The sequence below is a fragment of the Onychostoma macrolepis genome, chromosome 07 (assembly GCF_012432095.1).
Source record: "Onychostoma macrolepis isolate SWU-2019 chromosome 07, ASM1243209v1, whole genome shotgun sequence".
NCBI classification, from domain to species: domain Eukaryota; kingdom Metazoa; phylum Chordata; class Actinopteri; order Cypriniformes; family Cyprinidae; genus Onychostoma; species Onychostoma macrolepis.
In genome coordinates, this window is record NC_081161.1 from 39,165,217 (window position 1) to 39,175,784 (window position 10,568).

Sequence of the window (10,568 nt, forward strand, 5' to 3'; positions counted from 1 at the left end):
ATTATGGTTCATTTAATTGATTTTATGGAATTGATTAAAAGACAACAATTCATGCTTATGTTCATCTTTGCATTTTTAATTTATCTAAATAATCTAATCTAAAATAATTAGGTGCATATTTCTCCTGAAACGATGCTTTCACGATGCTATACTGTCTATTATTTTGTTTTAATTTATGCTTTAATAAGAGCAGTTCACTTCATAAACTGTAAACCATTTGAACATGAATAACAATCAAATACTAAATAAACCTTATGAAAAATAGGACAACATTTCTCCAACATGGCATTTTCTGTTTCTCTCTTTGAGGATGCAGCGCTTCATGTGTAGATATGAAATGAAAGATGCCCTCTAGCAAACATCTGCTCTCAAACACCACACACACACTCACACTCTGCTCTGAGTGTCATGTTAATTAATAATCCCCAGAGAGTTGAATCATATTTACAGCTCAGTCCTGCTGGCGTTGCCTTCAGTGCCGGCCTGCTGAGTCCAGACCCGGGTCTATAGAGCTCAGGTACAGACAAAAGACCTGATAGAAAATGTTTTGTTTTGGTTTGAGCTGATTTCTCGGTCTAATCACATTCTCAACAGTATAGTGCATGTCACTCCTACAGTCCTTCAATAGATAATTGCAGCAACATCCACATGAGAATTAATGTTCAAATTTTGCTTTCACAGCTCAAGAGTCCTAATAGAGATCTTGTCAACTTTTCCGCAGATCTTTCTTGTACAAATCAGTCAATAATTGACACACGGTAAGAGTTTAGAGTAATTAAATGAATGTGGATAACATTAGTAGATTGATGAGAATGAGAAATTGAAATTTGATGTGAAATGTGTGACTTAATATTGAAATCATTTGAAAATAAACTATGGAACCATTGACAAACAAATGCACCACTGTTTGGAAATCTGAGATCAGAATTGTATTTATTTTTTTAGAATGAAATCTAAAACTTAATTAATAAAATTAATAAAATGTGACAGGAGTTTGTTACATTATAAATGTTTTGTAACATTTATAATGTTACAAAACATCTACTGCTAAGATTTCTACTACAAACAAATGCTGTTCATCAAAGAAGTACGAGAATATTAAACAAAAATATTAAGTAACAGTTATTTTAAGTTGTAATAATGTTTTTCAATACTACTGTTTTTACTGGAAACATAGGAAACATCTGGGAACCTTTAGACAAATAAAGCAAAAGTTCTAAATTTGTTCTCTCATCAGTGTCTAAGAGACAAAATTGAGATATTAAAGAGATTTTATTATTCTTTCCCTCTCTCTCTCTCCTCGGGATCAATGTTTCACTGTATAGAGTTATTGAGCTGCTATATTATGCTATAAAGTTCTTGTTTTCAGATTATAGGTTGTTCAAATCAGCATATTGATAAAATACATTGTTTGCATTTTCAACAAACACACGTGACATGAGACTATAAAACCTTTCTTGAGTGTAAAAATTATTTGAAAGCTGGAAAAAGAAAAGAAAAGGAAAAGAAAAATGATACAGTAGAACAGAAAGGAAGAAGGAAATAGACAGAGGCCTCAGTGTTGGAGCCATCAGCTTGTGTTAAGTGGATTGTGACGGAAGCCAGACGGACTTTGATTCCCTCAGGTGATTTTTCCGGTAAGTTCTCAATAACACAGAATGACAGGGGACAGAGGGTGCACATCCCCTCTCGTGTCATCCTCATTCTCCTGCTATTTTCAAAATCGCGGCCGTGACAGGACTTTTAGCCGCAGCTGTAATATGTAGCCGTGGAGGGCAGCCGAGCACAAAACTGGTGCTTGTTGTCATGAGCTGTGGTCACTGGAGTTTGTTACATTAGCCTGTCAGGGGTGAGAGGCTAACAGAGCGCTGTTACTTTAAAGACTTGATACAGCTGGAATATGACAGAGTCTGTATGATTAAAGATGATCACAAGAGAGCAGGTCGGCCTTCCAGCATGATAACACATCGTCTAGACTGAGAAAAGGAAAGAGAAGAGAAGGTGAATACTATTGAACTCAGAGTCAATAGATAAGAGTTCATGTTTATTCTCAGGTAGCACTGCCATTTGTGTCTTACACTGCAAAAAGCAAAATGAAATAATATTTTCTTTGAGTCTTGTTTTTGAAAAATTATAAACAAGCTTATTTAACTTATTCAATTGGCAGATATTTATTTCTTATTTTATTTAAATATTTTGTTTTAAAAATGAACAGTTCACCCAAAAATTTAAATATGCTGAAATTTACTCACCCTCAGACCAACCAAAATGTAGATGAGTTTGTTATTCATTGGAACAGATTTGGAGAAGTTTAGTATTACATCACTTGATCACCAATGGATCCTCTGCAGTGAATGGGTGCCGTCAGAATGAGAGTCACAATAATCCACATGACTCCAGTTCATTGATTAACGTATTGTGAAGTGAAAAGCTGCATGTTTGTAAGAAACAAATCCATCATTATGGCATTTTAACTTTAAACCGCTGCTTCTGACCAAAATATGAGTTCCTAATCCATAATAATGCTTTCTCCAGCGAAAAAAAAACTTCCATCCCCTGTCGCATCAAAATCCATCAACATGTTTTTTAGAACTTTTTTTTTGGAATCTTTTCATCTGTAAACTGCTCGATCTGAAGCAGTGGTTTTAAGTTGAAAATATTGTGTAGATTACTTGTGGATTTTATCAGCTGTTTGGACTCTCATTCTGACGGCACCCATTCACTGCAGAGGATCCACTGATGAGCAAGTGATGCAATACATTGTACAATTGTACACCGGTTGATTTCAATTTTGTAGCTATACTGCCTTTCTCCCATTTTTGGTCTTTCACCTTCTTCTCGCGCTACCAGAGCTGTACAATCCATTAATTGGCTAATTGATGTGGGTTGGACTAATTAGTGAAGACAGGTGTTGCAAGCCTTTAAAACCTCTCGGCTTTTAACATTCTGGTCCTATTATGAGAGTGTTGGAGTGCATGTGTGAGATGGTTTTGAAGGCATAATTGAATTGAGTGACTTTATTTTTAAGAGAGTGACTTAAAAAAAATAAAAGACAAATAGGAAAAAACTGGACATTTGGGGTTATTTTCTCAAGAAAAAGCGGAAGAAAGATTTCCCATTTGTTTTGTTGGGTTACACTTTTCTTTTGATAACTAGTCAGGAGATCTGTCTAGGCTAGGGCATTTATCATGAACTTTTTGTTTTGAAGTTATTGGTTTTGAAGCCGAATAAGTGCTTCATGAACAGGTGAAACTTTACATGCAGTAAGAGTAGAGTATGTTGGATGCTTCCACATTGGTAATGGAGCGTCATCAGGGGCCAAACAATCTCTGAAATACAGAACTGAAGGCACCCTGTGTGGATAACAACAGGCATGGGGAACTCAAGCTATGTTTACTAAAGACCGATAGAGCACTCCGCTAACAGCAGGCGACGGTCTGAACGGCCTGTGATGTGGACAGAACTGACAATTCTTCTTGGTTTATTTGCTGATGGAGAGAGATGCCACACAGAGAGAACAGTACAGTTAATGGGCCATCAATGGTGCAAAATCAACTGATTCATATTCAAAAACATGAGTGGTTCAGTGAGTAAACGTCTGGGATTACAGAAGAGGGTTTCCTAAACTGGAGTTTGTGAGGAAACTGCAGGGGATTCATGAGTTGTTGAAAAACTACTAATGAATTAAATCATAAAAATGTAAAATTTCATTTTAAAAAATCTATATAAAAACACAAAAAAAGGTTAAATATTTCATGTTCACCTGCATGTCATGTGACCATTACTAACATCAAGGAACTGTCTGCTAAAATGAGTAAAAACTGAGTTAAAAATGTTGCTGCAACTAATTATAACAACTTAAAATTTGTTGAGATAACTTACTGACTTTGTTGAAAATAAAATAAAGTTGAAAAAACTTAACTAAGTGAAAGTTAACTAAACTTATAACTTTAAGTCTACTTACATTATTACTTATTGTAATTTTGAATTTTAAGTTGTGATAACTAATCACATCAATAATTTTTTACAGTGCCTGAATTTCTGAGAAATTAAATCCCCAAAATGTCTCTGTTTTATCTTCAGTAACCCCCATTACTTTATTGCTTGAAACATGCAACTCGAAACATGAGAATATTGCAGTACTTGGAAAAAGGCATTGAAATGCATACAGTGAAATTAAACATTATGAAGAGACTCTTACTTCATTTTTTTTTTAATATTAAATATCAAATGTTACCAGCTTTTTTTTTTCTTGTCACATTCAGATCTTATGACTTTCTCATACTAATTGCATATTTACATGGTTTCAAGAATCATTCTCTGACATAAATGGAAATTCAGCATATAATTTCTGTAAAAGATTTTTAAAAATTGGTTAAATTGAAAATCCATGTCAAATGAAAAGTTATGGATATTCGTTGATCAAAGGTGTGGGTTCCATCTGGTCTACAGTTGAGACACTTCTATCCTAAAAGAAACATTTTAACACCAGAACCTGTGAGCGTTTTCCAGAGCAGTATTGGCAGCTCGACCCTCTACCTTTGTGTTATTTTTGTGTTGTGGTCTTGTTCTCTCCTTTCACTCCACAGTCTTTCTCTTGTCAATGTTTATCCCTTGGGTTTTGAATGGGTAGCATATGGAAAAATGTCTCTGTTTTTGTTTTGAGGCTGAGCTCAAAGTCAGGACCATTTGGTGATTTCACCACATGACCACCACACGCAGCACCCCAGTACCACCAACATGATTCGCTCATGGGTAAAATTGGTTTGGCAAAGAACTGATATGCATTTGATTTGCAAAAATGTTTCACATATTGTAATTTCTTATTTTCAACTGCAACATTGATTTTTTTATAATACGTGCCCATATTTCCAAACTATGTTGTCCAAGTCCAAGTCTTGTCCGGCTTCACCACACAGAGCAAACACAACCAGAGAGAGCCCTGCGAATGACCCTTAAAATCAAAAGTCGGGCCTTAACCTCACTTTGCATACATGCATAAGGGCTCTAGGTGGCAGTGTTGTCATGCTGGCAGCTTGTGCCATCCTGTCTGGATCTGTTCAGTGCTTCCAGCTCTCTCACCATCAGCCTAATGAAGTGAATTCTACAGTGTGGCTGAAACTGATGGCTCTGTCTCCTCTGTCACTCGCAGTTTGTACCTGGCTTTCTGAAGGCATGAACACTGAATTATACAGTAGTTTTGTCTATTATCATATATTACCATATATAAGATGAGATTTATGTACACTGCCATTTTTTTCCCCCTGAAATTAATTTGATCTTTTTCCCATTTTATTTTATTTTATTTTTTGAATGTATTCACATATACACATATACACTATATATATGTGTATGTATATGCATATATGTATGTATATGTGTATATGTATGTATATGTGTATATGTATGTATATGTGTGTGTGTATATATATATATATATATATATATATATATGTGTGTGTGTATATATATATATGTGTGTGTGTGTGTGTGTGTGTGTGTGTGTGTGTGTGTATATATATGTGTGTGTGTGTGTATATATATATATATATATATATATATGTGTGTGTGTGTGTGTGTGTGTGTATATGTATATATATATATATATATGTGTGTGTGTGTGTGTGTGTGTGTGTATATATATATATATATATATGTGTGTGTGTGTATATATATATATATATATATATATATATATATATATATATATATATATATATATATATATATATATAATAAACACACTTAAAGTGGAATTGTATTAAAATCTGAAACTTGGCAAATTAACTTAGACTTTAAAATGACTATATATTTCAAAACGGGCTTAATCATGTGCTCACGCACCCATGTAAACTCTCTGGAAAGAGGATAAAAAAGCTAGAAAGACAGGTGAAAATAAAAAATGAGAGCAAGTCTGTGACTGTGTGCAGTAAAGAGAGATTGTACCCGGATCTGGTTTGCTATAATGGTTGCGTGCAAAGGGTTTAACAAAAGAAAAAAAAAAAGAGGCATGAAGGAGAAAAAAAACAAAGAGAACAAAATAAATGAGGCAAAACACATGACAGACAACTGCGAGACAGGCACAATTAGAATCATTATTGAGGCAGCAGAGATCAGAGAGGAGCAGCATGGCCGTCCTGCTGGGCTCTGGCACGCAGGCTCAAGAAGGTCATGGTCACTTCAGTAAAGGTATGCTGAACCTTCTCCTGGTCATTCCAACTTAATCTCTCTACACCTTCTGCTAATCAACCAGCACACACACACACACACATACACAAGAATTATTTCAGTCTTTCCACTAAAAGCATGCAAACTCAGATTTGATCTTGGGAGTTGTAGTCCACACTGGTTTGGAGGCAGTTCTTCCTGTCAGTCCATTTTTCTTTCTCTAATAACACAATGAAACTTTTCAGTAAGGACACTGGTCACATGAAATTCATAATTCTGAAATTCATACTGTATGTACTGTGGACAAACTTAAAAATCCTTTAAAAAGACAAGTTGAGCTGACAAAGTGCTCTTCATATTTTAATTTGTTTGATTACTTATTAGAGGTATTTGTTAAGGCAGGCATTTTGATCATATTTAATGAAGTAAAAATGAGAGTTTTGTGGCTCTTAGCTCAAATTTGTTAGCTTTTAGGTAATCTATATTCTGGTATACTCAAACAATGACAAAATTAAAGTTTTAGTGATTACCATTCAAAAGTTTGGGGTCAATACAATGTTTAAAAAAAGTAACAGTGACATTTATATAATGTTACAGAAGATTTCAATTTCAAATGAATGCTGTCCTTTTCAACTTTCTATTTGTCAAAGAATATCAAGAATCTTGAAATCCTGATGTATTTCACAAAAACAATATGAAGCAGCACAACACTGATAATAATAATAAGAAATATTTCTTATAAGAAATATATTTCTTTCTATCATCATATCGGCATTTTAGAATGATTTCTGAAGGATCATGTGACACTGAAGACTGGAGTAATGATGCTGAAAATTCAACTTTGCATCACAGGAATAAATTACATTATGTAAACAGAAAACAGTTATTTGAAAGTGTAATAATATTTAACTGTTTTTAATGCATTTTTGATCACATAAATGCAGCCTTTACACACACACACACACTCACTCATTTACAGTTTTTAAAATCTTCTATGAAAACTGACCGAAAATATTTGTGACTAGCATTCACATGCATATTCAAATTTGCAAGTAGGAAATCATTAACAAAAAGCTATTCAAAGTTTTTTTTTTTTTTAAAGTTCTGCACCACTTCCCGTTTAATAAAAAAATATCTCAATGCACTGAAGAAAATAATTAGAACTTGACAAGCAGTTGAACAGGGTCTCTTAAGGTTCTGATCTTAAACCATTAACCATATAAGCTTAGAACTTATAAAATTTACCTTTAAATTAAATGTACAAAAAGTAATCTCACTTTTTGCAATAATCATATTTAACTGCAAACAAGTGCCTGTAACTTGCAGGTGACATCAGTTTGCTGCTGATGTCTCCATTGCATCTGTCTCTCTCTCTCTACAGACGCACAGTCTCTCCTGAATTCGACCCGCACGACTCCCACGTTTAGATATGCTCTGGAATCTTCTGCTCGAGCGAGTGGACTAATGCATCTCTGTGGAAACGCTCGCTCGCAGATTGATCAGGCATTACAATATCTGCTCTCTCCACCATCACAGTCAGAGAGCCAAAGATTCGACTCATCTCAAGCAAGGGGAAAATTGGCAGTGAAGAGCATCTTAAGTTAGTGTCAGTGTTAGTGAGATGATGCATAGTAGACGGTAGACAAACGTTCCTATTCTGCATTCAGATGAGGGTTGATTTGCGATTCCCAATTCATTTAGTTCATCTCACAAATATGTTACTTGAGTATAAATACCATGCCAAGTGTGATATTACAAATAAATATCTGCAGGACAGTGGAAATCTGACCTCAAATATAAAAAAATATGGGAAGTGGCGGGAGGTTTGAATAATTTCCCCCCCAAAAACACCAGCAATCAATGTACAGCAGATATTCAGGGAGGAATTACAAACACGCAGGCCAGAAGCATGTTGGAGAGCGTCTCCCATTCTGGCCTCCAGGGCTGTTTATGGAAATGCAGAATTTAATAAGCTCTTCTCGACACCTTGTCACTGATGTGCTTGTGTGTGTGTGTGTGTGTGTGTACTTGCATTAGCAATGCTCTGTTGAATAAGTCCATTATGACAGAATGGAGTGACCTGAGTGTGCACTGTCTGCATTTTTTGAATACTACAGAATTATTTGCATTTCACTTAAGTTGTGTCACACCACATGACTGTACACTCACAGAAAAAAGTACAAAAGCCGTCACTGGGGCGGCACCCTTTCAAAAGGTACCAATATGTACCATGTAAATATGTACACTTTAAGCACTAATATCAGTAATTATAAGGTATTAATATGCACCCTTTAGGGGCAAATAAGATACAAAGTTGTACCTTTTGAAGGGATACTGCCCTAGACAGCTTGTTTTTCTTGAGAATAGCACAGAAAAGATACCAAACACTTTTTTTCATGGACATTTGTTATCAATGCAAATAAAACAATTATAATGGAGAAACACAATTGTTCATGTACAATTGCACCATCCCATCTTGAAAACCATTTTTGGTTCCACAAAGAACCATCTCTTTCTTACCTTTTTATAATCTGAAGAACCTTCTTTCGCCACAAAGAACCTTTTGTGAAACAGAAAGGTTCTTCAGATGATAAAGGATCTTTATGGAACCATTTAGACAAAAAAGGTACTTCCATGGCATCGTGAAGCACCTTTATTTTTAAGAGTATAGATCACATCACAAATTAATTAATGACAACTGTTTTCATTTACATGATAAAACAATCTGTTTGTTGTAATTACAGCTAAATATTCAGTTTTCTGTTCATGTCCGCCTCTTGGCTCGATCTACACTCAAATCCATCTGCCGTTCACCGTGCCGCCACATCCGAACCCAAGCAGACCCAGAAACCACTGATCATCCCCAGCGGCTCTCATTTCACTGGGCTTTACCGGGGCCCACCAGGCTTTTGGAAGATTGATGATCAGTCAGTAAGCTGCCACAGCACCAGATTCGCAGAAGGTCTGGATTCACTGGTCTGGTAAAGGAAGGGCAGGAATAGCTGGGAAATTTGGCATCACTTTAGCCTTATTCACTGGCTGGGCCAGCAGTGTTGGAAAGACAGTCATGCATGTCGGCCCAAACAACTGCTGCCAAAGAAAACCAGATGATGATTTTATTTCTGAGAAAACAACACCTTTTGAATAGGTTTTGTTATAGTTAGTGCTATAAATCTACTATTTATGTATTCAGTAAAAATCACGTTGAGGTTTTATTATTATTATGACATGAGGATTCGAATGTTCTTTTTAGTTATTTATATTTTTATATTTACATGACCTATTCAAATGTATTGTTGCACCATCCAAACAGACCAAACTATTTTATCTTAACAGCAAATCACAATAGATTTCAGTCATTTTGAATTACAAAACTTCCGTTATAATAAGTAATGCAATACATTGCATCCAAAAAAATGAAAAATCTATGTGAAATTTGCACATTTTCTGGCATGTTGTTATTCTGTCTCTGATGTCTTGGACTTAAAAACTCACAAAAATTGAGAAAAAAGAGAGCTGTTAAGTGTTCTGTCAAAGAAATGCCATCACATCATGATATACCAGTAACAAACAACAACATTCTCTCATTTGAGGCTCCGAAAAAAAAAAAAGAAACACTGGTAAATAAAGTGCATCTGTCTTATAATCTGTCAAATGACTGACAGCTGAGGCTGTGGTTGGCAGGTATGTTTCCAATACATCTTAAATGATAATCGGATTGGATATGCCATTTAAGTCTCTGCATTGGTAATGGTAGTTTAGTGGCTAAAGATGTGGGCTACCAACCCAAAGTGGGTCTGCTTGGAAAGTGTTTGTCTATTCAATAACTATTATGCCCAGCAAGAGAGTTTTTGGAATAGACAACTAAATGGCAAGTGGCCAGATAGAGTTCAGCCAGAATGGCTACCATTGTGATTCCTCTTGAGTTGACACATTGTCAGACCCTTGCCAGTGTTATCTGTACTGATCCTCTATAAATTATGTGGTTATCATGACTTAATTTTGTAGACCTCCATGCAAAGAAAAGTAGTGGAAATTTAGTTATACTGGTGTAATGTCTGGCTTAACTAGAACTGAGGAAGAGCCGTTGGTCCAGTTAGCTCATTTCAGGCCTTCAAAAACTAAGAATGGGCCAATATACATACATTGCTATGAGACAACTAAAATGTCACACTAGACCAGGGGTTTTAAAACCAGGGCCCAGATGGCTACAAGGTTAGGGGGCCTGAAGAAAAGTTCAGAGAATGAATGAATGAATGAATGAACACAAAAACAATCAAACAAACTCAAATTTGACACTCTGCTTTCAAAACACTGATCAAAAATAATAAATTCACACATAATATTATTCTATCGAGAGATGAGTTGCAAACAATAAGATGTCTTGTAGAAAATAAATA

The 10,568-nt window shown here is 35.3% G+C and overlaps 1 long non-coding RNA gene across 1 annotated transcript; it reads right to left on the bottom strand.

Annotated features, from left to right (window-relative positions):
• Positions 1-411: 411 nt before the first annotated feature.
• LOC131544397 (uncharacterized) lies at positions 412-2,701 on the bottom strand. Its single transcript, XR_009272126.1, has 2 exons — positions 2,253-2,701; positions 412-1,976 (listed from the first exon to the last, which is right to left on the bottom strand). It is a non-coding gene; the product is annotated as an uncharacterized LOC131544397 (long non-coding RNA).
• Between the last annotated feature and the right edge of the window lie 7,867 nt (positions 2,702-10,568).